This window comes from Euprymna scolopes, chromosome 7 (assembly GCF_053919585.1).
Source record: "Euprymna scolopes isolate OS-2025 chromosome 7, ASM5391958v1, whole genome shotgun sequence".
Classification (NCBI taxonomy): domain Eukaryota; kingdom Metazoa; phylum Mollusca; class Cephalopoda; order Sepiida; family Sepiolidae; genus Euprymna; species Euprymna scolopes.
The window spans coordinates 73,197,935-73,223,855 of NC_136488.1; the positions used below are offsets into that span (position 1 = coordinate 73,197,935).

Here is a 25,921-nt window from a genome sequence, read left to right on the forward strand (position 1 = left end):
ATATGAATTTTACACAAAGTTTTAAAGTTAAATTATTACAAGAAAATCCCATTTAGTGTTAGCAATATGAATTACTTCCAAGTTGCCGTACGAAATCTCAATATTCAATATATACCGAGTTTATTTGTATGTATTTATTAATTTATAATTGCATGTAAATCAAACTAAGAAAACAACCTCAAAAGAGTATTAATCTTACGTACGTTTCAAGAGGAATAATTTTATAATTTATTTGGAACAATGCTTAGCGTGTTAGCTAATGGACTGGGAGACTGGTGTTCAATTTTCGATTGAGTCATGCCAATGACTAAAAAAATGATATTTGATACCCCTTGCTAAATACGCGGTATTATATTATATTATGATCACGGATAATTGAAGTATTTCTCTGAAAAAAGTGACCACTTCTCCTATACTTCGATGAAGTAGATAATTAAAAGGAAGACTTTGGGTCACCCTTGATTATGGTCGACGACTTTACTTACATAAATGATTCAGAATAGAACAAAATGCATAATAAAATATCATCCCTTCTCTCCAGAAAATCAGTTTTACTCAATATATCATACAGATGAAATATAACTGAATAATAGAAACAATAATATAACACTATCATTTAGGCTTTCAAATCATACATATGATTAAATGCTTTTCTTCATCGGCCGAAACGTAGTAAAATCGTTTTGTCATCATTGCGATCGATTTGAGTCAAGCTGCACTGCCTTCGTGTAAGAGCACTCTTTTGAAGGGCGATGTTTGTCTTCCAAACATATTAATAATTATATTTAATAATGATAATTTTAGCTTTCATAATGTAATTAATGAACACAATACTTTGTGTATCCTAGAATACGGAGATCAAAATCAGTTTCCCCATTTGCTGTCCACCTGACTTCAAACACAGCTTTCTCATTGATAAATATATACAGGATGACCCCCCCCCCGAAAAAAAACGGGCCCCAACTCTAATTAGGCGCCGTTTCTTAGTGTTTTGTCCGAATGAAATGAAACTTTCGTCGTAGTTTATTATATTCAAAACATCACATCAAAACTCTAGGGTCTTTGGCCTTTTTTCTCCGTTCTACGGCATATGTTCTAGATGGCCTCCATTTAGCTTTTGTTTTTTTTTTGGTCACCCTGTATTACAAACTAGTGAATAAAATGCTCTCTGATATGTTCAGAACCCCCCCCTGCCTTAGCTATCCATCGCAACTTCAATGTGCGATCGTCTAAAACGAGTTTGTGACCGTTTTATGTCTTTCGGATCAACTGCCGAATTTGAATGATATGGGTGTACAGCATTATTTCCGTCCACACGCCTGTGTTTATAGTCAGCATATCACCTCTTAACCGTTGTTTCAGACGGTACAGTGTCTAAATAACACTTCTCAAGTCATTGCTTTACTTGTGGAGTATATTTTATCATCAGAAAGTAATGCTTTATAAACATACCCAATTCTAAGGTTTCCATTGTTTTGCCAATTTGCAACAGTAGCTTCACTTTCTTAATTTCTAAACTAATAATCCGACTCAAATTAAACACAAATTTTGATACATGCCGCGTTTAAGTTAATTTTATTCATGGCCCGATCTATATGGCATACCCGGAACTTATTAAGTTATGTGTTCGTTTGCTTAATCTCTGAAAGTATCTTCTCGAATACGTTATCTTGATTTAATATGGTTCACTTGTATAGGTAATGTGATTGGTATCTCTTGCGGATACGAACATAAGACTGTTGCTTCCTTGGTGACAATATAACTTGACTACAGTGTCCATCTTGCAGCCTCTCGTGTCATGCCTGGTTTATATGCATTAATGAGAATGCTAGTCTCTATAGGTATTGTTATATCTAGTCCCACGACATATGTGTATGCAGTTATTAAAAACGAGTCCGATATGAGCGTTCAAGTTCACCTCTAGCGTCCATTCTTCCGCAATATTCTGTGACAATGAAATCAAATTGATTCCCTGCGGTTCCGAGTCTGGTATTCCGTTAATGCCACTCATTACCATCCAATATAATATCTAAATTACAACACAAAGAAGGTCGAGCTCCTATTCAATATAGCGACCTAATCCCTTTTCACCTCGGTGGTGCGTAAGTGGTAGAAATAAAAGACCTAAGGCGAAATCTGCTCGGATCATTCAGTATTAAATTACGCTCTCTCCACCTTAAGAAGGACACATGATCGCCTTCTTGACTCAACTATGATAATGATATTTTTAATAGTCATCATTGACTTTAAGAAGTTTGCTTTTTTACTCGAAATTTTAATGAGGAGTCTCTGGCGAATTGCTGAGGTCAAGTTTTGACATTCTACAGTTTAACCTACTAAATGAGACGAGAGTAGAATGGGTAAGTAATTGTAAAGTAAATGGTGTCGCTACGGTTTTACTTAATTTCAACCTTACTCGTTATTAAATGAATTGTTCAAAAATTATATATTATCATTAGGGCTATGACAACAGAATGCCATTTTCATTGTTCTGACACTCAAATATATATCCGACACAGTTAGACACAGTTAATCAACCAAGGACCACATCACTCTATATAAAAGCATATAAGATATCAACGGATACACACTAGAGTCAAAACAATGAAAATATGCTTTTGTCTTAGCCCTATTAATCATTTGATCGAATTTAGCAGTTTTTAAACACTTACACTTTCAGTTTTTGTTTTCATCTTAATATAATTTTAGAGCATCGAAGTTTTATAATTTTAAATAAATATATTTATACATTTATATATTTTTTATACAAACGTAACGTTGGTTTTATTTACTTACAGAATATTTATCTAAAACTTACTTTACCGAAAGAGACAATTTAGTTTGAGATTATTTAAAAATGTGATCTTAAATAAAAAGTTAAAATATTCTTATCCTTTACTGAAAAAAAAACAACATATTTAGCTGACAATTATTTTTACCGTAAGAAGAAAAATAACATTTAGTATGGAAAAAACATATTACATACGATTTTAAACATTATGTGTTTAAAATCGTATGTAATATTATATACGATTTTAAACATTATGTGTTTAAAATCGTATGTAATATTATATACGATTTTAAACATTATGTGTTTTAAATCGTATGTAATATTATATACGATTTTAAACATTATGTGTTTAAAATCGTATGTAATATTATATACGATTTTAAACATTATGTGTTTAAAATCGTATGTAATATTATATACGATTTTAAACATTATGTGTTTAAAATCGTATATAATATTATATACGATTTTAAACATTATATCTTTAAAATTGTATATAATATATACAGCGTCTAAATAATACTTCTCAAGTCATTGCTTTGCTTGTGGAGTATATTTTATCATCAGAAAGTAATGCTTTATAAACATACCCAATTCTAAGGTTTCCATTGTTTTGCCAATTTGCAACAGTAGCTTCACTTTCTTAATTTCTAAACTAATAATCCAACTCAAATTAAACACAAATTTTGACACAAGCCGCGTTTAAGTTAATTTTATTCATGGCCCGATCTATATGGCATACCCGGAACTTATTAAGTTATGTGTTCGTTTGCTTAATCTCTGAAAGTATCTTCTCCAATACGTTATCTTGATTTAATATGGTTCACTTGTATAGGTAATCTCTCTTCTTACCGTAAAAATAATTGTCAGCTAAATATTTTTTTTTCAGTAATTGGTAAAAAGAGAAGCATAGTTAAAGCAAATTTAACTGACAATGCAATTTATTTTTACAGAAGATAAAGACATTTTACATAATATTATTAACGCTGAAATGCATTTATTATTCTTAAGAATAAAATATTATTGATAACGGCTTATGCGGATAAATGAAAAAAGCAAACGCGTAATTTCCGCGGGCACACATTAAGTACAGAATAAATGTCCTGAGACTCATAAGTTTATTTAATGTTATGTCGCTCAAGATATTTGTTATAACATAAGTGGTGTTCAATTCTTACAAGGCATGTTATATATATATATATATATATATATATATATATATATATATATATATATATATATATATATATATATATATATTCCTGAAATCTGAAGATTCCTGAAAGGAAAAAACACTAGTGTCTGTAGGTATTTACTAATTATTATAGTAAATAATTATGCCAGCCCCTTTAAGAAACTCATTTCTCATCGTTGAGAACTTTCAGTTGAATTAAAAAGTCGGTTAATTTAGCTCTTATGCGCAGATCGTCAAAGAAGGATTAAATCACTCTGACAGACGTTAAAAACATGTAATAAAATAAATATTTAAAATTCAACAGCATTTCTCGCGGTTTACGGTAGCCGAATGGATATGGTCCTTGCCAATTAAGCCAGAGATGGCTTCTGTCGCCGGGGTCGGATCTATCGGCTGGTGTTACTCGTGACACCTTGCACTGAGGATTCCGAAAGGATGAGACACTGATGGCTGTAGGTATTTAATAATTATTATAGTAAATAATTATGTATATATATATATATATATATATATATATATATATATTACTTTCAATATATTTTAATACATAAATATTTTTAATGTATATAGATATAGACATATATATATATAAAATTATTATTACTGTAATTATTTTTAATTTTATTTTTAATACCTATATATATATATATATATATATATATATATATATATATATAACAACCTTCAATCACTACATCATAACTTGCTCCTCATCCCTTATATCACTCTATATCGAATTATTCATATTGAAGTATTACCAAATACCCCTATTTCTAATAATCTGGATTGTTATTTAATCCTCACTAGACTACATATCATTTTATTATATTATTATAACCTCATAATCCTTTGGAAATCTCCCTTGCTTTCCTTATATACTTTTAATATCGCACTTATTATTAATTGAAAATTCTTAAGAATTTAGTAACGGTTAATTTTGAAACTCCCCTTTATTTCCTATATTTATACGAAAAATTAATAACTCCAAATATTAAAATCAACTATTAAACTTTTGATGTTTAAACATTAACCCTTAGCGAATACTACAAATACAACATCTTTAGCAATTTACACTCTTCAGAAGTTCATCTAATATAGCTATCTTAATCTACTAATTACACACTTTAACATTATTACCACTTAAGCTTAAATTACAACCATCATTAATTGTCTTTATTTTCCCCAGCTTTTACATCTTTTTTATTGATTTAATTCAATATCTAATTATTAATATCATTCTATAGTGTTAATTTATACTTTTTTAGTTCAGTTACTTTTTATAAATATCTCAATTCTTTTTTAATTTTTGCCTGTATATCTCTAAGTCTATTTATTTTTACCCCTCCTCTTCAAATCAAATATCCACCCACTCTTTTTTTAAATTTTCAAACCCAAAAATTCCCCCCTTTTTCTAATTATTAACTATATATTCTTCTAAGTATTCTTAATTTTTACTTAAATCACACTATTGTCATGAACCCAATACAAAAAAATAAATGTAATTAATTGGGCGCATGTTAACTGTCTACCATATAATTGCTTTCCGAAGCATAAAACTTCCAGAACTTTTATATAAATTATATAGGACGCATGTTTAAAATACAATCAACTAGACGTATGTTAATATTGCTGCAGCGAAAAACATCCCGGGGAAACTTTTCACTTTCCTTGCAAACCAAACATTGCCTGCTCTGTTGACACGTTTTTAACCCATTTCAAATACGTAATCCCCCTTACCCTAACGTTTTCATTCATTAATATCTACGCGTGTCCCCATAATATCATATCATCTTCCCTTTCTATTTTAACTTTCACCATCCGACGAAATAGACAGGGAATTCCACTGTCTGTCGAGACAACTGTAATACACACACACACACACACACACACACACACACGCGCGCGCACACACACACACACACACACACACACACACACACACACACACACACCACACACTGCGCGCGCCTATATATATATATATATATATATATATATATATATATATATATATATATATATATATATTAGCAAAAGTACCCGTCGTTGACTGGGTTCAAAAACAGCCGACAGAAAATGGACTCTGATTTATTAAAGTATGATAGGTTATGAAAATGGAGGGGTTGTAATGAGATAGCTTCGAATTTGGGGGTATCAAAACCAAAGCAAAATATGATGAAAGTAAAAATAAAATAGATAAACCCCATAATTTAGTATACCATACCTGTTCACAATGAAACACTTATCACAATATTATGTGGATCTATATTAAAAAACCTTGTTAAACTTTGTGACATATTTCCATTCTATGGAGGTCAGGCGGGAACGAACACCCCATAATTTTATTATACTATATTTCTTCAAACTGAAACATAATTATCAAAGTATACTTACGCAGATAGATATGAAAAGTCTTTATTAAAGTTTGTGCCTATTTCAATTCTATGGAGGCGAGGCGCGAACGCAGACCCCACAGTCTTATTATACCATCCCTATTTAAGTTAAGACATACTTATCAAAGGATTCTTATGTACATCTATACTAGAAACCCTTGTAAACGTTTTTTTTTCATTTTTTATTTCCATACTTTTGGGGCCAGGCGCGAATGCAGACCCCACAATTTTTATGAACCACAGTTCTGCAGGATCAAACATACCCATTCCTGTGTCTCGATACATCTTCTAACATTATATGTAATCAGTTTTTTAAAATAGTCAACCATATAGGAGCCTATTCGTGACCACACACACACACATACACACACAGACATTCAGCTTTATATATATATATATATATATATATATATATATATATATATATATATATATACGCTTTATTTTCTGAATCAAGTTCGAGGATTTTAGATGAATTGCAAGTACTTTTCTAAATAGTACAAATGTATCCATTTCAATGAAACCATGGTATGTCTCAGGAATATGGAATGTATACTTTTCAATAAATAATTTGTATTTCAGTTCTCACATTCTTACAATCGAGCACTTTACCGATTGTTTTCAACATCTCTATATATATATATATATATATATATATATATATATATATATATATATATAATAAAATACGCATCAAATGCGATGCAAAGCTAATTCATAATGTAATAGTAGGAAAATAAATGTTGTGCGGTACAAATCACCTCTATTTGAGTACTAAGTGGGATCAACCAGTCCTATGAATAACACTGGTTTCAAAGACTAAATGGAGACATTCATACCATGTTTAACCGCATGCTACGAACACGTTTCTCTCATGCCACTTTAGTGGCTCCTGTATTCTTTATGATAAATACATATTATATTTTACACACTTTACACTACTTGTGGTTCCTATCATTTGTTACCCCTAGCACGGGTCTGCAACAACTGGCTGACGAGGACGATTCAAGAACTTCCTGGATCAATCTACAATAATTGCTAACCACAACTGGATGATGAATATTCGGGCAACGATTTCACTCTAAAGATAAAACAGCACTTGGACGACCAAAAGGATTCAAGAAAAAAAAACATACGCGGATATTCGAAATAATTTTTTCTTACACTCGGGGGTAATTCGAAACGTCAAAAGTATTTATTTTTCAAAAGTTCGGTGAAGAACGGGAACTCTACTTGTCTACATTGGGGGAAAAACCAACATTCTAGCGTAAAAATCCACAAATACGGGATAAAGAACACTTCGAAAAAAGACAACAATTCTCGCCGAAAAAAGGATTTTACAAAGACGTCGTACAAAAGCCTTATCTTGCTGTTAAAAAAGCTAATAAACTGTAAACTACGAGCTGAAACAGAGTTCTTAAGACGAATTGCGTGGAGAATTATTATTACTACCAAGTTTTCAGTAAGTACAAAAAAACTGTCGTTCTTAAAAGCATGTCTTGCTAATACGTCTTATGGTAAAAAAGCATTAGCGTTGGAAAAAGAAAAAAACTCCTGTAAAAGTAAATGATACATTTTATTTTTTGGTTAAAGCGAGTATTTGCACAAATTAACAAAGACGTCGGATTTTAATCCGATTAAAATAAACTTTTTCTGATCGACGGGACTGCACGTCGAAGAGAGAAAAAAAAAACGATTTCGCTAAGCACGAGAAATAAAGTGTTAACGAGAAAAGGACATTCTTTTTCGCACACAGATCAAAAAGAATAGCCAATATTAAATCAATACTATAAACTCTCTTTCACAGATAAGTAACTTTTTCTTCTTTAAAGAAAAAAGAGGGAAAATTTGTAGGACCAACAAGAAATTGAACCCAGTACCTACACGTTACGAAAATTGAAAAAAAAATGACAAACGGAATCTACTTCTTTCTGTATGAATGCAAACGCCGAATTATTTTCTCGGGGAAATAAATGTATGAAAGTAATATTCGTTAAATAACCAGGTATGAATTTTGTACAGTTTTTTTCTGTAGAGTTGGTACTATAGGAAAAGTAAATAAAAGAATTGGTTGTTTGTCATATTAAGTAATTCCATACCGCAAAAAAAATCAAAATGGACGTGTTTGAAATGGTGAAATTCCAACAAAGTCATCAATTAGAATTGAAAAAAGGTTCAGAGAAGAGCAATTGGCAATACAGGAACAAAACGAAGAGAAACGGTACCATTTAATAAAATATCTCGAAGAAAAACTAGGAGAAATGAAAAAAATGAACGAACAAATATTGGAAAAGCAGTTGGATTTCATGAAATTCTTCCAGAAAAAAACAGGAAAGAGATTAGAAAGACATGAATGAACAAATATTGGAATTGAAAAAATTACATTTAAAGCAACAAAACCATTCAGATAAAAAAAATTGGATTTGATAACACAAGTTTTAGTGAATAAGGACAGCAGAGAAGAAACCAGCACGGCTTTTTCCCAAAATGTGATCTGGTCAGCTATTGATACATTTTACTATGCTCCTGAGGAAGACCTAACGTTTGAGGCATATTTCAGAAGATTTGAAGACCTTTTTAAATTTGATTGCAGTGCATGGACTAATCAAAAGAAGGTTCGTTTATTGCTACGGAAGTTAGGTAGATCCGAACATAATAAATTCGTGGACTATATTTTACCAAGAAAACCCAACGAAGGCAGTCAAACTATTAATGGAGTTATATCGTCCAAAAAGAAGCCTTTTTCATAAAAGATGGAAATGCATGAATCATACACGTAATAAGAGTCAGGACTATACGACATGTGCGTCTATAGTTAATAAGCACTGCGACGATTTCCAACTATCGTCATTAATAGCGGACAATTTCAAATGCTTAATATTCACACAAGGTTTGATAGCCACAAAAGACGTCGATATAAAACTTCGTGCTTTAAATAAATTGGAATTAGAACCTGATTTGACGCTTCAGAAACTGGCTGAAGATTGTTAGCGGTTCGTGGCAATAAAGCAAAATTCCCGAAACATAGAGAAATCAGAAATCGCTTACATGAAAAAAAAAACGTATAAAAAATAAAGGACACCCACCCGCCAGCAATTACCAACCAAGAGGCAAAAAGAACCCTTCACAAAATTACCAGGATAGACAAAATCCTAGGACCCCTTGTAGCAAATGTGGAGGACCTCATGGGTACAATACATGTCAGTACGAAAGGAAAATAACATGTGACCTATGCATGCAAGCAAGCAGGGCAAACGTAGCAAAAAAGAGCTACGTAAAAACTGCAAAAATGGCCCATTTACCAATAGAGAACGTAAAGAAATATGTTACGGTGAAAATCAGAAATAAAGAAGTAAAACTGCAGCTCGATTCAGGGTTGGACTTATCAATTATAAATTTTCACACATGGAAGAGAATAGGAAAGCCCACGATGACAAAGACGAATAAAGTTGCAAGATCGGTAACTGGTGAAAAAAAATTTTGAGGGTGAGCTAGTTATTAAGGTGTCACTAAAAAGAACGACAAAAAAGCAAAAAGTTTTCGTTCTAAGGAACGCAACGAACTTATTCAGGACCGATTGGATTCAGGAATTTGAATTATGGGACTCGCCAATGAGTGATTTTTGTCACAAAGTCGAAAACCTAACGGACAAAGCCGACAAACTCAAAAAGGATTTCAAAACATCTTTCCCAAATGTTTTCTCCGAAAAGCTTGGATGCTGCACAAAAATAAAGGCGAGATTCGAATTGCTGGACGAAGCAAAACCAATATTCAAAAAGCCACGGAGCGTACCGTTCGCTTCTAGGGAAAAATTGAAAAAGAATTGGAAAGACTAGTTAACACTGGGATTTTAACCCCTATTAACTATAGTGAATGGGCAACACCTACCGTATACGTAAAAAATGGAATCTAAAGAGATTAGGCTATGCGCGGACTTTTCGACTGGATTGAATGTGGCGCTCAAGAACCATCACTACCCGCTACCAAACCCAGATGAAATATTCGCTAAGTTAAAGGGCGGAAAATATTTTTCCAAAACAGACTTAAGCGAGGCATTCCTACAAATACAAGTAGAGGAAGATAGCTTTAAACTTTTGTGTATCTAAACGCACAAAGGACTTTATAAATTCAATAGATTAGCATTTGGTATAAAAGTAGCACCAGAAATTTTCCAAGAGGTAATTGCTACTTTGTTAAGCGGTTTGGATTTCACAATATGCTATATCTGGACGATATTCTTGTGCGTAGTCAAAATGTTAAACAACATAGAGATCATGTATTTCAAGTGTTTGGCAGAATAAAAGAATACGGCTTCACATTGAAGGAAGCAAAATGCTATTTTTTTTCTTTTGGAATGAATTAAATACCAGAGTCATATCGTAGATAAGGACGGGAGGAAACCCGATCCGGACAGGTCCACAGCTATAAAAGACATGCCAGAACTTCATAAGGTAACTACATTGCAGAGTTTTTAGGGCTCGCGAACTATTATCAAACGTTCTTTAAGAACATGCATGAATTGCGTGCGCCATTGAATGTACTATTAAAAAAGGCAGCGCTTAAGAAATTAAAAGATGTATTAACGTCTGATTTATCCCTGACTCATTTCAATCCGAAATAAGAGATTATTGTCGCAACTGACGCAAGTTATTATGGGATCGGGGCGTGCATTCTACACATGATACCTGGATGAGTCCACTAAGCCGATCGCTCATACGTCAAGAAGTTTACTTCCTGCCGAGAAGAATTACTCCTAAATCGAAAAGGAAGCACTGGGGATCATATTCGGTGTTACAAAATTCCACCGATTTTTACACGGTCGTAAGTTTAAATTGCAAACTGACCATAAGCCGCTTATAACCATCTTTGGTTCTAAAAAAGCTTTGCCAACTTGCATAGCCAACAGACTGCAAAGATGGGGACCATTCAACTGAATTATGATTTCAGTATGGAATTTCTTACATCTGCAAAGTTAACTCGCGCAGACGGATTGTCGCGATTAATCCTGAAATCAAGGGAACCGCCAGAAGACACAGTAATTGCGTCACTACAAAGTGAAAAGGGCTATATACAAATACTATGTAATACTATCAATGAACTTCCACTCACTTTGGAAGATATAATAAGGTAGGCTGAAGAAGATAGTTTCATCAAAGAAACGAAACAAAAAATTCAATCGGATGAATCGGCAGCGGAAGCTTATTCTATGTGCAATGAGGTCATGTTGTACCGAGAATAAGTTCTAAAGGATTTTCATACGGGGCACCCTGTGGCTACGCGAATGAAGAGCCTCATGAGGCCCTACATTTACTGGAAGAGTATGGGCACTGATATAGAAGGCACGGTAAAAAGCGCCCCAAATACAATTCATCCCGTGGCCTAAAGCGGACCACCCATGGAAAAGAATACACGTAGATTACGCAGGCCCACTGGATGGAAACTATTATTTAATATTGGTAGAGAGTTTTTCAAAATGGCCTGAGGTATGTCGATGTAAAAGTCCAACAACTGGTTTTACAATCAGTGCTCTTCACGAATTGTTCGCTAGGTTTTCTATGGTTGATTTTCTAGTGTCAGACAATGGCACACAATTCACTTCAGCAGATTTTAAAAGCGTCTGTGAGGATTTCCAGGTTAACTACATAACGACGCCAACCTATCATCCTCGATAGAACGGTCAGGCAGAGAGGTTTGTAGACACGTTGAAAAGAGCCCTGAAAAAGGCTAAAGGAACGCCCTCAGAAAAGGCGTTACAACAGTTTTTAAAAGTTTACCGAATTACGCCAAATGAAAAGACTCCATCGAAGAAGTGGCCGGCAGAGTTAATGTTCGCGAGGAAAATTAGGTCGGTCTTCAAGAAACTTTTACCAAAACAGGTGAAACCGTTAAATACTATAGTTACTAAAAAGAGGTATTTACCTGGTGAAAAGGTATTTTTCCAGGTACACAAAAATAATAGTACGATGTGGGAACTAGGAAAGGTCCATAAAAGAATCGCGCGGATGGTCTACATTATCGAAGGTCCAAGATTTACGCACAAGAAATATTTAAACATAATTCGGAAACGTATAACTGATGACGAAAGACAACCGCCTGCTGAACAAAAGAAGTAATGAACCAGATATATGACACGTTCGACTTGGTAACACTATAAGCAACCGGACAACGCCGGTCCTTCAGGAAAAGGAAAATGGCCGACCCGATAGAGATAAACCCCAGGAAAAAGAGCTATACGATCATCCCAGGGAAATGAAAAGCTCGGAAGGGGGTGTTGTAGGGTACAAATCACCCCTATTTCAGAACTAAGTGGGATCAACCAGTCCTATGAATACCACTGGTTTCAAAGACTAAATGGAGACATTCATCCCATGGTTAACCGCATAATACGAACACGTTTCTCTCATACCACTTTAGTGGCTCCTGTATTCATTATGATAAATACATATTATAGTTTATACAGTTTACACTACTTGTGGTTTCTTTCATTTGTGACCCCAAGCACGAGTCTACAACAATAAACAAATATTTTACTTGTTTGTTATTTCAAACAAGTAAAATATTTATTTATTTTCCTAATATTACGTTGTGATTTGGCTTTCAAGCGCACTTGATGCGTATTTTATTTTATTAAAATTAAGTCAACGTTTCTATATGGAATTCACACCCTTCACACACACACACACACACACACACACACACACACACACACACACACATATATATATATATATATAACTACTAAATTTAGTCACATAAAATTAATATACGAAAGTATAGATTTATGGGTAAACTTTAAGTATTTACTTCAAAAGTGCTCAATACGTAAGTAGAGCTAGTTAGTAAGTTATAAAATATATATGGCGATTAAGCTACACTGAATATATGCGTTTCATCCACTCTAGGACTCTTCGGGCATAAGCCTGAAGAGTCCTAGAGTGGATGAAACGCATATATTCAGTGTAGTTTAATCGAGTCCTAGAGTGGATGAAACGCATATATTCAATGTAGCTTAATCACCATATATATTTTATAACTCACTATATATATATATATATATATATATATATATATATATATATATATATATATATATATATATATATATATACTTTTTATTTGTTTGACATAAGCATGTTTCGGTCAGCCAGTTACATGCAATTAGAACCCTCTTCAGGTGATATTTCTCATACAAAAGTTGATACTTCACCGCTGAAAAATATTGACCTGGAATTATACGCACACGCACGCACGTGTGTGTGTGTGTGTGTGTGTGTGTGTGTGTGTGTGTGTGTGTGTGTGTGTGTGTGTGTGGTGTGAAAGTGAGAGAGTGAGAGAGTGCGTATGTGTGTAATTCTATCGAATCGGGCAAAAATTAACAAGTAAAACGCGCTTCTTTTTTGTATCAACCGGTCAAAAGCATTTCAAGTGGTTAGAGAAAATGAGAAGTAGAAAGTTATACAGTCATCTTGGAATTACCTCACTGTCTCAGATGAATCGAAAAGAAATCCTCCACTCTATAATTAAAAAAAACAAGTCAACTGCTAATGTTTTATTAGTTAATTATAAATGATAATAATTCATATTTGAAAAATTAAATCACTAACGTAATTCTATAATTTTATTAAATTATTTTATTAATATGTTTGGATATAAATGGATGAATGAGCACATGGGCGAAGTATAATTTCCCACCTGTTTTTCAATATACACAAGTATTGAAATAAACAGGGTTTGATAATTAAACACACAGAAATGAAAACGTTGACCGTGGGTTTATTTTCGGCATCCTTTGTACTTTTACTTTCCTTGTTTTCTCCTTGAGTCCTTACGTTCTATGTTCCATGTTTCTGACAAAAAAGGGGAGAATTGTTGTTTTATTGGTTGAATACATCCATGTAACCTTTCTCATTGGCTAGATTTTGACATTGAAGTACTATTCTTAGCTCTTTTCGTCAAATAGCTCCATGCCTTGTCTGTAGCTATTTCCATAAAAATTAAATACATAGGAAACTACGGAATCTGTTATTTGGAAATAATGAATAAATGTAAACAATTTAATAACTCGAAACAACTGCAAAGTTTACACAGAATAACGTATAAATGTGTTTGTCAAGATAATCGATCTCATTGCCAGTTGATGATTGCAATTCTAGCAATATTATTTTTGCTAATTTCTTTTTTGTACACGTTTACGTAAGAAGTTACACCTAGAAAAGTTTTCGTTTTATCATCAATTAATGATGTGCTACGAATATGTCCGTCCGCGTTGCAAGCCATGTGTAAAATTATTATGGAATTTGACACACTCCTCTCTTAGTATTGAATAATCAGTGGCTCAGATGTCCTTAGCCTTCAAGCTTAAAATTTACACATCATTTGCAAACCAACGTTTAAATGATGTTTTGTTTGAATATTTATGGTATCGACATTTTACTGTTGAAACAAGCTTGCACAGACAGAATAGATTTTTGTCTTTATACGAACTATCCCAAACTGTTTTTTTTTTTAAAGCTACTCTACTTTAATCTTCTTTGCAATGATTTTTTTACAAACCTAAAATGTGTTAAAGATGTTTTTTTATTTTGTTTCTTTGAGGGGAGGTTCTTTTGGGAGAAAAATGAAAATTATCTGATTTTTAAATAATTTTTTCTGGTGTTTCTAATTAACGTCAAAGCAACTGTTTTATACGTATTTGATGTCATTGTAGTGACTATTGTAAACGATACAGTGCATAAGACTAATTGAACACAAGTAAATTCTTGTAATATGGTATTTTATAAAAAGAATCACCAGTGAATAAATATTTTGGTTAGCAGAAGCTCATGTAGTTTTACTTTCATGGATTTGCAACAAACGTATGACAGTGTCATGAGATAATCCTTGGTGGGCTTTGCATAAATCAGGGGCAAACGAATGGTGGGTAAGGTTTGTTCAAATAGTGTTCAGAAATGCTCAGAGTCGGGTTAGAATTAATAGCACAATCTTGACAGCTTTAATAATAAAGTAGGAATGTAACAAGGGTCTGTACTGTTGGAAATATTCTTAACAAGACTTTTAGGGCAATTTGCATAAATGACTTTATGCAAATTACCCACTATTACTTGAGGAGAGGTCATATATAAATACGAAAAAAGAACATTGTGGTCGACAGAGTTCAAGAAAAAATAAAAGAAAAAAATATCAAAAGGGCGAGAGGAGCATAAAAAAAGAATTTACTAAAATGAATGAAAACAATTCTCTTCACCTAATTGTCTTCGACAAAAAGAAAATCTCCAGGACAATTCTTTTGGAAACTATTCAAACTTCAAACTGACATAAGTATTGCCTTTTGTTGTATTTGTAATTATAATTGAATATATAATTTGTTTTTGAACGCTATAACTTGTTGATTTTTAATTGCCTTCGTCAAAAAAAAAAGAAAAAAACGGAAGATTGTTCTGCTACAAAAGATTGTTCTTTTCTACAAACAAAAAAGTGTTATAAATAACTAACTCAACAAAATTTCTAACAGTACTAAATTTTCTAACTTTTTAATTTTTTTATTTCGGAATTATTGTCTAGACAGTTTCTTACGGGATGTCGGAAAGAGACGCTTTATGGTTATAAATTAGTGCTTGCCTGTGAACCAACTGAAGGTCTCCATTTAAATTAACAACTTAGGAGAATGCTACGGAAAGTTGATTATTACTAAGACTAAAGCGATAACCAGTGGTTATAGTTTGGGAAAATCTTTAAATAAAAGAAAGTTCGCCTCTCACTTCGTAGAAAAAGTGCAATACAATTGTCTGTGTCATCTTTAAGCATTGGACACACATAAAATGCATTGGAATTAAAGGTAGATTGAGAGATTATAACCAGTTTTTGCGCAAGAAATGTAAAACAATGAAGACACACGAAAACTTAGGTATGAACAAAGCATATTTGGATGGTGCAGCTATTAAAATTGTTCAAAAATTTGGTTGCCTTGGTAATGCTATTGATGAAGGAGGGGTCAAGCAATAATGATGCTGTAATTTCAAGGAAAGTCTTCTATTACTAACCAGGAGAGTGTTACTATCGTCAATTAAGGGGAAATCTATGAGAAATATGTACATAGTTTGATAGTGCATTGATGTTAAACTTGGCCAGTGAAGGTTGCAAGAAGAGAAATGGTATAAAAATATAGAATAGACGTGACATACGAGTACTTAGGACAGGCTTAGATCTAATAACGTTTAGTCTAAATAGAATAGGGATATAAGAAAAGTACAGAAAAGGAGACTTCGTTAGTTTTCTCATAGTGAAAAATGGATCAGATTTCTTGCGATAGTAGATGTAAATACGTTGAGGTAGCAGAGTCAGTTAGCAGGAAAGACGAAGGAAAACATTGAAAGAAGTGCTAAGGGAAATAAAGAGGATAACCAAAGACCCATACAGAGATAAGTTTGTTTGAAAATCGTATTCTAAAAGTCACCCAACACGTTAGTTTTTAGAACAGACTGTAAGCCGAATGTAATGATGAACCTGTTGGTGATTTATGCATGGTCCAGCATCACAATATATCGGAATTAATCTTTAAAATGTTGTTCTTATTTACTTTTCCCTGCACAAAGGTCGTGTTAGACAAAAAGTCGGATTTTAATAATAGTAAATCCAGCTCCCCCCAAAACTGTATTGAAGCAACACTCATCCTAAGCGGGTTGAATCAACTTCCTCCCAAGGTGGAAGTTCATGTTAGTATAAAATTCACAAGTGATTCCTAGTCGAATGCATATACCGTGATAGGGGGTTGCAGCTCTTTCAGGGAGAGGTTGACATCCTCCTACATACAACGCATGGTATTCCCAAAAAGTCATCAATCTGGCACTGCCCAGGCTCAACGTTGCTTATCTTTGTTGATCCGGTGTGCGAACGTAATTATACAGTATGCTTTGAATTGAAATAAGAGTAAAAAAACATTGCTTCATTCTAGGAGGATATCTCGTCACTGACTGAGGGCAGAAAATATGATATGTAGTATCAATATTGCAATAATTAAATGTTAATAATTCTCGCATAGTAGTTGATGAGCAAAAATCAGAAGCTCATAGTATTAATGCTGGAGTCCCTCAGGGTTCATCCTGGGCCCAACTCTCTTCCTGATCTACATTAATGATCTTCCAAATCACATCCTTGCGTCATTCGTAGAAATTTATGCTGATGACACTACCATTTATTGTAGCACATCTAAGACAATAAACGACCAAGTTCTCTCCGATTCTCTCTCCTCTGATCTCGAGCACGTGGTACAATGGGGAAAAGTTTGGCTGGTTACTGGTTACATTTAATGCATCTAAAACCAAGCTTCTATCTTTACATGATCAACGCTCTGATCCCCATCTGGCATCAATTGAAATAAATGGCTCTGCTCTTGGGGAGGCCTCATGTTTTGACATGCTTCTGGGCTTGACCTTTACTTCTGATCTCAGATGAAACACGTACATCAAATCTGTTGCCAAGGCCGCTGGAAAAATGGTCGGATCGTTCTATCGATCCAGTATATATCTCACTGCTGATGTAATTCTCTATCTATATAAGAGCCAGGTACGTCCAAGGATGGAATACTGTTGCCACATCTGGGCAGGAGCTGCTAGAAAGGACTTGGCCTGCCTTGATAGAGTTCAAAATAGACTTCGTAGCCTCGTAGGAGATGTCCTTTTCTCTTCCTTGCAACCTCTATCTCACAGAAGAGATGTTGCGAATTGTCTCTGATGTATCGTTATTTTCATGGAAAGTGTTCGACTGAGCTTCAATCTATGGTCCCCCGTCGCCAAACTTTCACAAGAAACACTCGTCTAGCTGTAAACACTATCAATAATCCCCCCCACTCTTTATCTGTGCCTAAACCTAAACGTAGATTCCATGAACAAAGCTTCTTTCTTAGAACTGCACGCCTGTGGAATTGTCTTCCGTTTTCCTGCTTTCCGGCTGACTACAATATGGTTGTCTTCAAGTCTAACGTAAATAAGTTCTTGATGAGCCGCTCCATATAAGTTATCAAATTTACCAAATTTTCATTACTAATGATTACTATATTTTCTAATTTCTACTGTACACTCTTTAACCCTTATCTTTATCAATAATTCCCCCACTCTTTATCTGTGTCTAAACCTAAACATAGATTCCATGAACAAAGCTTCTTTCTTAGAAGTGCACGCCCGTGGAACTGTCTTCCATTTTCCTGCTTTCCAGCTGACTACAATTTGATTGTCTTCAAGTTCAACGTAAACAAGTTCTTGAGAGCCGTTCCACTTAAGTAAACAAATTTACCAAATTTCCATTACTAACGATTACTATATTTTCCAATTGACTACTGTACACTCTTAAACCTTATCCTTGTGTGGTATCTGGGCCTTGATAAGTAGTTGTGCCTATGTAAAAAAACATACGTATATGACTGATAAATGTTGGTTTGGTTTGGTTATTTTATTTTACGGCATATCAACTCTTTTCAGGTTATTTAATGCCGAATCTGGTGATTTTGAAGAACGATTTTTTAATATAGTATATTTGTTTTTTAAGTCGTATTCTATTTAACCCATAGTTGGGACCTTAACAGGTACTACCACTCCGGGTCAGAGTGGACCTGGGAGCAATGGCAATTAAAAGGTGGCTCTACACTCCCTAAGGCTTGCAAGCAGGGGCCTCACCATCGGATCACACTACGGCATTTATATTTACTCTCTATCGCCCCCATAACAGCGGAGTTACTATCTTTAAAAGCATATCTGAGAAAATTGACCAAGTTCTATCAGCATATCCTTCAGCTAACATTCACGTATGTGGAGACTTCAATGTTCACAATGTGGAATGGTTGACCCACTCAAACAAGACCGATGATGAGGGGAGATTCTGTCATGATTTCTCCATTGCTTATGACCTCACTCAGATTGTTCACGAACTCACCCGTGTGCCCGACAATGACGGCCAGTATTTTCTCACAACTTACCCTGAACTATGTTCAGTTTCCGTTCTGTCTCCTCTTGTATCTTCCGACCACTCAGTTGTATCAATTAAGATAAAAATGAAATGTAATAAGCCCTCAGACGTACCTCTCCATCGTACAGTATATCGATACACTATGGCTGACTGGGATAGCTTCCGTACATTTATATCGGATCTTCCTCTGCGTTCCATATTTAAAAAGGATGTGTCGTCTATAGTATCAGACCTGACAGAATGGTTAATTGTAGGTATAGACAATTTCATACCCTCGAAAAGTTCCAGCAAAAACCTAACAGCCAGCCATGGTTTTCTCCAGAATGTGCTGCTGCCATTGTGCACAGAAATCACTTTTTCCACTACTTCCAACGTAATAGATGTATGGAAACTAAAGCCGCTTTCAGGACTGCCAGCAACCATTGTAAGAAAGTAATAAAGAACGCAAGAGAGTTGTATGCTCAGTCCGTCAAGTCCAAAGTAGCTGATCAGCGGCTTGGTTCCCACCAGTTTTGGCAAATTGCAAACAGAATCCTGAACAGAAGCATGTGCTCTATCCCAACTATCATCAATGGACCTGAGTTAATCTCGTCAGCATCAGACAAAGTCAAACTCTTTGCCAAGAACTTTGCAGTCAATTCTACCCTTTGCGACCAAGGCCGTCAACCCCCAATATTTCCTCCTGTATCAGAAAACACACTATGTGATATACAAATATCTGTATGTGATGTTGGCAAGCTAATCAAAAACCTTGATTCCAGTAAAGCAACCAGCCCTGACGGTATTCCTATTATAGTACTCAAAATACTTCAACCAGAACTAGCACCCATACTTACAAAACTGTTTAAACGTTGTCTTAATGAAATTTGCTTCCCATCACCCTGGAAAATCTCATCAGTATGCCCTGTATTTAAAAATTCAGGTGATCGTTCATCCTCCTCTCAGAACAGGCCAATAAGTCTCCTGTGCGTCATGAGTAAGTTGCTGGAATCTGTGTTAAATACAGAAGTAATCAACCATCTCAGCAAAAATAACCTTCTTAGTGACACACAATATGGTTTCCGTTCTGCTAGATCTACAGCAGATGTGCTTACAGTTATATCTCACAGGATTAGCGAATCTCTCGACAGAGGCAACATTTCTAGGGCAATTGCTCTTGACATATAAAAGGCCTTTGATAGGGTATGGCATACAGGTTTACTTCACAAGATCTCCAGCTATGGTATAGCTGGAAATGTCTTCTCTATTATTAAATCATTTCTCTCTGATAGGTTCATAAGATTAGTAGTTGATGGGCTAAAATCAGAAGTCCATAGTATTAATGCTGGAGTCCCTCAGGGGTTCATCCTGGGCCCAACTCTTTTCCTGATCTACATTAATGATCTCCCAAATCACACCCTTACATCATTCGTAGACATTTTTGCTGACGACACTACCATCTATTGTAGCACATCTAAGACAGTAAACGACCAATTCTCTCTGATTCTCTCTCCTCTGATCTTGATCACGTTGTAAAATAGGGAAAGGAGTGGCTGGTTACTTTTAATGCATCTTAAACCAAGCTTCTATCTTTACATCATCAACGTTCTGATACCCATCTGGCATCTGGCATCAATTAAAATGAATGGCTCTCGTCTTGGGGAGGCATCAAGTTTTGACAGGCTTCTGGGCTTGACCTTTACTCCTGATCTTAAATTGAATACATACATCAAATCTGTTGCCAAGGCCGCTGGAAACATGGTCGGATCGTTCTATCGATCCAGTATATATCTCACTGCTGATGTAATTCTCTATCTATATAAGAGCCAGATACGTCCAAGGATGGAATACTGTTGCCACATATGGGCAGGAGCTGCTAGAAAAGACTTGTCCTACCTTGATAGAGTTCAAAATAGACTTCGTGGCCTGGTGGGAGATGCCCTTTTCTCTTCGCTGCAAAAGAGATGTTGCGAGTTTGTCTCTGCTTTATCGTTATTTTCATGAAAAGTGTTCGACTGAGCTTCAATCTATGGTCCCCCCTCGCCTAACTTTCACAAGAAACACTCGTCTAGCTGAAAACGCTATCAATAATTTCCCCCACTCTTTATCTGTGTCTAAACCTAAACATAGATTCCATGATCAAAGCTTCTTTCTTAGAACTGCACGCCTGTGGAATTGTCTTCCGTTTTCCTGCTTTCCAGCTGTCTATAATATGGTTGTCTTCAAGTCCAACGTGAACAAGTTTCTGCTGAGCCTATCCACTTAAGTTAACAAATTTACCGAACTTCCATTACTATCGATTACTATATTGTCCAATTGACTGCTCTACACTCTTTAACCCTTTACCTTGAGTGGCCGATCACCCTTGATAAGTGGTGACCGCTATGTAAAAAAAAAAAAAATCCAGAACCGATAAATGTTGGAAATATTCACATAAGAAGTTCATAGTGTCTTGCGTTTAACGTTATTTGGGGTATTTTAATTCATTATTGATCTTTGGTTTTGCTGGGTTTGCGAAAGCTGAAGAGGGCATAACAAGTTATCAATGTAAACATTACTATTTATTATAGAGAAAAGATACAAATTTTACACTTGTGTAAAATCTTGCTACTATTTTTACTCTGAAATAATTGATTTTGAATTGGTTTTTATTTGTAGCCGCAGATTGAACTTTCTATCTTGTTTTTCTCAACCAGACATCAGAAATAGATCCATAACAAATATTGAAGAATTCAAGTAAACACGCTACTCCTCCCTCTTCCACCCCCCTCTCTCTCTCACTCTCTCTCTCTCTCTCTCTCTCTGTCACGTTTAGGAAAAGTATAGAGGGGGAATTTTTCATGTCTTTACTGTGATCAGTTATTGATTCAATATCTTCGGATCTTTCTTCATCCGATTTAACTTTGTAATTTATGTTAGTCTATATTTGCCTCCATGCGATGGCAGAGTTTGTCACAAGGTCGGTGTTTAAATTGGAAAAAAAGGAACACAGCTTCCAAAAAGGGTCACTTTTTCATTCACTGACAGAGAACAGCTCGAAGACATAGCTATGATAGAAATGGGATGCCTGCTTTCAACCACGGAAAGATGTGACATGAGCCCGAAAGGTGCGGGTAGAACAGCCACCGCACAAAATGCATATGCATTATGATTAACAAAAAAGTATGAAAGCTACTCTCAGCAGCGTTCCCTAGTAGGGGAGCTTCAGGGGATCCGGGATGATGAATCTCTATTACATTTAAGGGTTCTTGATAAAGTGCAGAAACGTATTTGTAATTTCATTTGCTCCACCCTTTCTTCTTCTCTGCATTCTCTTTCTCACACACGCGATGTTTTAGGTTCATCTTTTTTATATACACGTTATTATTGCATGTATTATCCAGAATTCTTTTATCCGCTCTATGCTTCCTTCGTTCCAGCTTAGTTGACTCGTTGATCTAGTGATCTCCATCAATTCCTAATTTTAATACTTCATTGTAACATAGTTTCATAGATTCTTTCCGAGAACTGCAGCCTTATGGAACTCTCTTCCTGCTCACTGTTTTTCTTTTGCTTATATCCTTGTTTTATTTTTCATTTTATAACTGAAACACTGAACTATATTTATACTAGAAAAATACATAAATATGTAAAAATGGTAATGCGTTAAGTTCTCTCTCTCTCTCTCTCTCTCTCTCTCTCTCTCTCTCTCTTAGACAGAGTGAGAAAGAGAGAGAGAGAGAGAGAGAGAGAGAGAGAGAGAGACGGAAAGATAGACAATGAAAAATAAATATAATAACACTAACGAGTTTACGTGACAAAGTATTAATATTAAGTAGAGTTCGCTCCACACTGTGTCGTACTTCCACGTGGTTCTAGATTAATGTTAGATTAGTAATTACTTACGTATCAGATAATGAGGTAGAGGGACAGAGGGGTGGGGGGAAAGAGAGAGAGAGAGAAGGGGGAAGAGAGAACGAGAAAAAGTAAATAAAAGCTTCTATATTATTATTATTATTATTATTATTATTATTATTATTATTATTATTATTATTACTATTATGTCCCAATACGATAAGATGCCTACAGCATCCGCACATGTTTTTCCCAGTCATTAAGATGCGATTTAAGAATGAATAGTTTATTGCTTAACGCAACACGCCCACAAGACTAATCAATCAACATACAATAATAAAGCGATCAAAGTGTTGTTGTTGTTGATGATGATGTTGTTGTTGTAGGTATTGATACGGCTTGTTTTGGTTTAAATTTTTTATGTCCAAAAATATGTAAGCGAAAACATTCACAGCAAAATCTCGTCTAGCCACAACCATTGTCAATAATTCCCCATGAATAACACAAATACTTCGTCTCAGAAATTTTGAGAGAGAAAAAAAATTTCATCGACAAAATCATATTTGGTTAATCTGGGATGACACATCCTCCATCATTGTACATTTATTTGCATATAAATCGATTTAAATCTGTCTCGTCACACAAAAGTTAGCGAGTATAAGTCGCACCTTTTTCTTACCAATCAGAAGAAGTTGTGAAAACAAGCCAGAAAGCAAATAGCAAGTCAGACATGTTCAGTTGGCCGAACGAAATTGCCCACCTAGAGTAAAAAGTTAACGGTTCCTTTTTTTTTTAAATCATAAGATATGATAATAATAATTTATGGACGGAAAATTAAATTACTAACCTAATTATATGAGTTTATAAGAATATTAGTGCGAACATTTGCAAAGTATCATTTTTCATCACTTTATGCGGTGAGTATACACGAGTATTTTACAGTTTCTGCGGAAGTTACATAGTTCTGCCTTTAATTTTAATGCACTAAATCAGGTGGGTATTAGAAAAAGACAATCTAAAATAAAGTAATTTAAAGAATTGTTGCAAATTAAGATATAGTCTGCTATAAATAAAGTCACAATTTGTTTCAAATTAATTTATAGCTTGTTACAAATAAAGTCATAGTTTGTAAAAAATTAAGTTATAATTTATTATAAATAAAATTATAATGTGTTATGAATTAAGTCACAGTTTGTTATGAATCAGGTTAAAATTTGTTATAAATTAAGTCATAGTTTGATACAAATTGAGTTATAATTTTCTCACAAATGTAGTAATAGTTTGTTATAAAAATTCAAATTTAAACCACATGTATAGAACATTAATTCAGAGATTTTCCCAACATTTCAACATATTCCGTTTGTATTAAGGGCCGAAACACAAAGAAGCGGATAGTAAGAATAAATAAAGTAATATAGTGAAAAAGTACATAATACTCGTGATTTCCATTCAATCAATGTCGGATCATCTTGCTAGTAAATAAGAAACTATATAAATCAAATAAAGTGTAGGAAACTCAGGATCACATCACATGTAGGAGAGATGTTTCAAAATTAATACATCATACTTTTTATTCCACCCGAATGTATCAGAGGGGTATTGCAAATTGGATTGTTATGATGACTAAACTTATGCATCCATGATCTACAAGTTTCATATCTCTGTTGCAGATATTGACAAGGTAAGACTCTAAACAAGCAGTCTCTGTCACGGACGTGTGACAAAAGCAGAGACGCGATATTGAATTTCACCATACAGAAAAAATTCAACCGATCAACATTCACTGGTGCCTGTTGAACGTTTACAAAACTGATGCATATAATGTCAGCACAGTTAGACGATATATATATATATATATATATATATATATATATATATATATATATGGAAATGTTGTATTTGTCTTTCTCAACCGATACTATCAAATCTGTAAATTATATTAATTTACAGCTTTTAATGCTCAATTCAGTTTATCATACTATTTTAAATCAATGTCCTATCTTTCAATACGATATAATCACGTTGACACTCCGGTTCCCGTTAGATTACCGAAGTGAAGCAACGTTGGGCCTGGTCAAAGCTAAAATGGGTGACCATTTAAGAATTCCAGGTTGTAGTGTAGTATCTGTTCTGTTTTCATGAGACCATCCTCCCAGACGTTATCTCCACCTTCGGAAGGGAGATAGTGTAGTATCCGTTCTATTGTCATGAGATCATCTTCCAAGGCATTATTTCCTCCTTCGCGGAGGGAGTAGTGTAGCACCTTTAACTTTTAAGACTATCATCCCATGCATTACTTCCTTCTTTGCAAGGGAGCATGCATTTTAAATAATGTTCCTCATTTACAGATGAATTCACATGAAATCTTAACTTCAGTGAGATGGTCTTTGTTCGAATTCGAACACCAACAACGAACACCAACACCTAAGAACATTTTACTAACGTACATACACATACGACGTAAGTATGTATCAGTTTATTTGCATATAGATATGAGCAAGTTGATTTATAAGTATGAAAAGAGACAAACTAAACCACATGATATGTTGTATTTCAGATATGATTTTTTTAAAAATAAAATATAGCATTAATAAACACATAGAAAGAAAGTGTGTAGCTATAAATAGCTTCGTAATCACAACCACATATATATGTATATATACACACACACATACACACACATATATTTATATATATATTTAATTTCATAAATTTAATCAATCTGTCAGAAAGTAAATACATACAACTATAAACTCTTTATTTTACACACAC

At 34.3% G+C, this 25,921-nt stretch overlaps 1 protein-coding gene across 2 annotated transcripts in view; it reads right to left on the reverse strand.

Moving 5' to 3' along the window:
- The window catches only part of LOC145279781 (solute carrier family 35 member F4-like), a 601,960-nt gene that overhangs the window by 122,726 nt on the left and 453,313 nt on the right, over nucleotides 1-25,921 (reverse strand). The window lies entirely within an intron of this gene.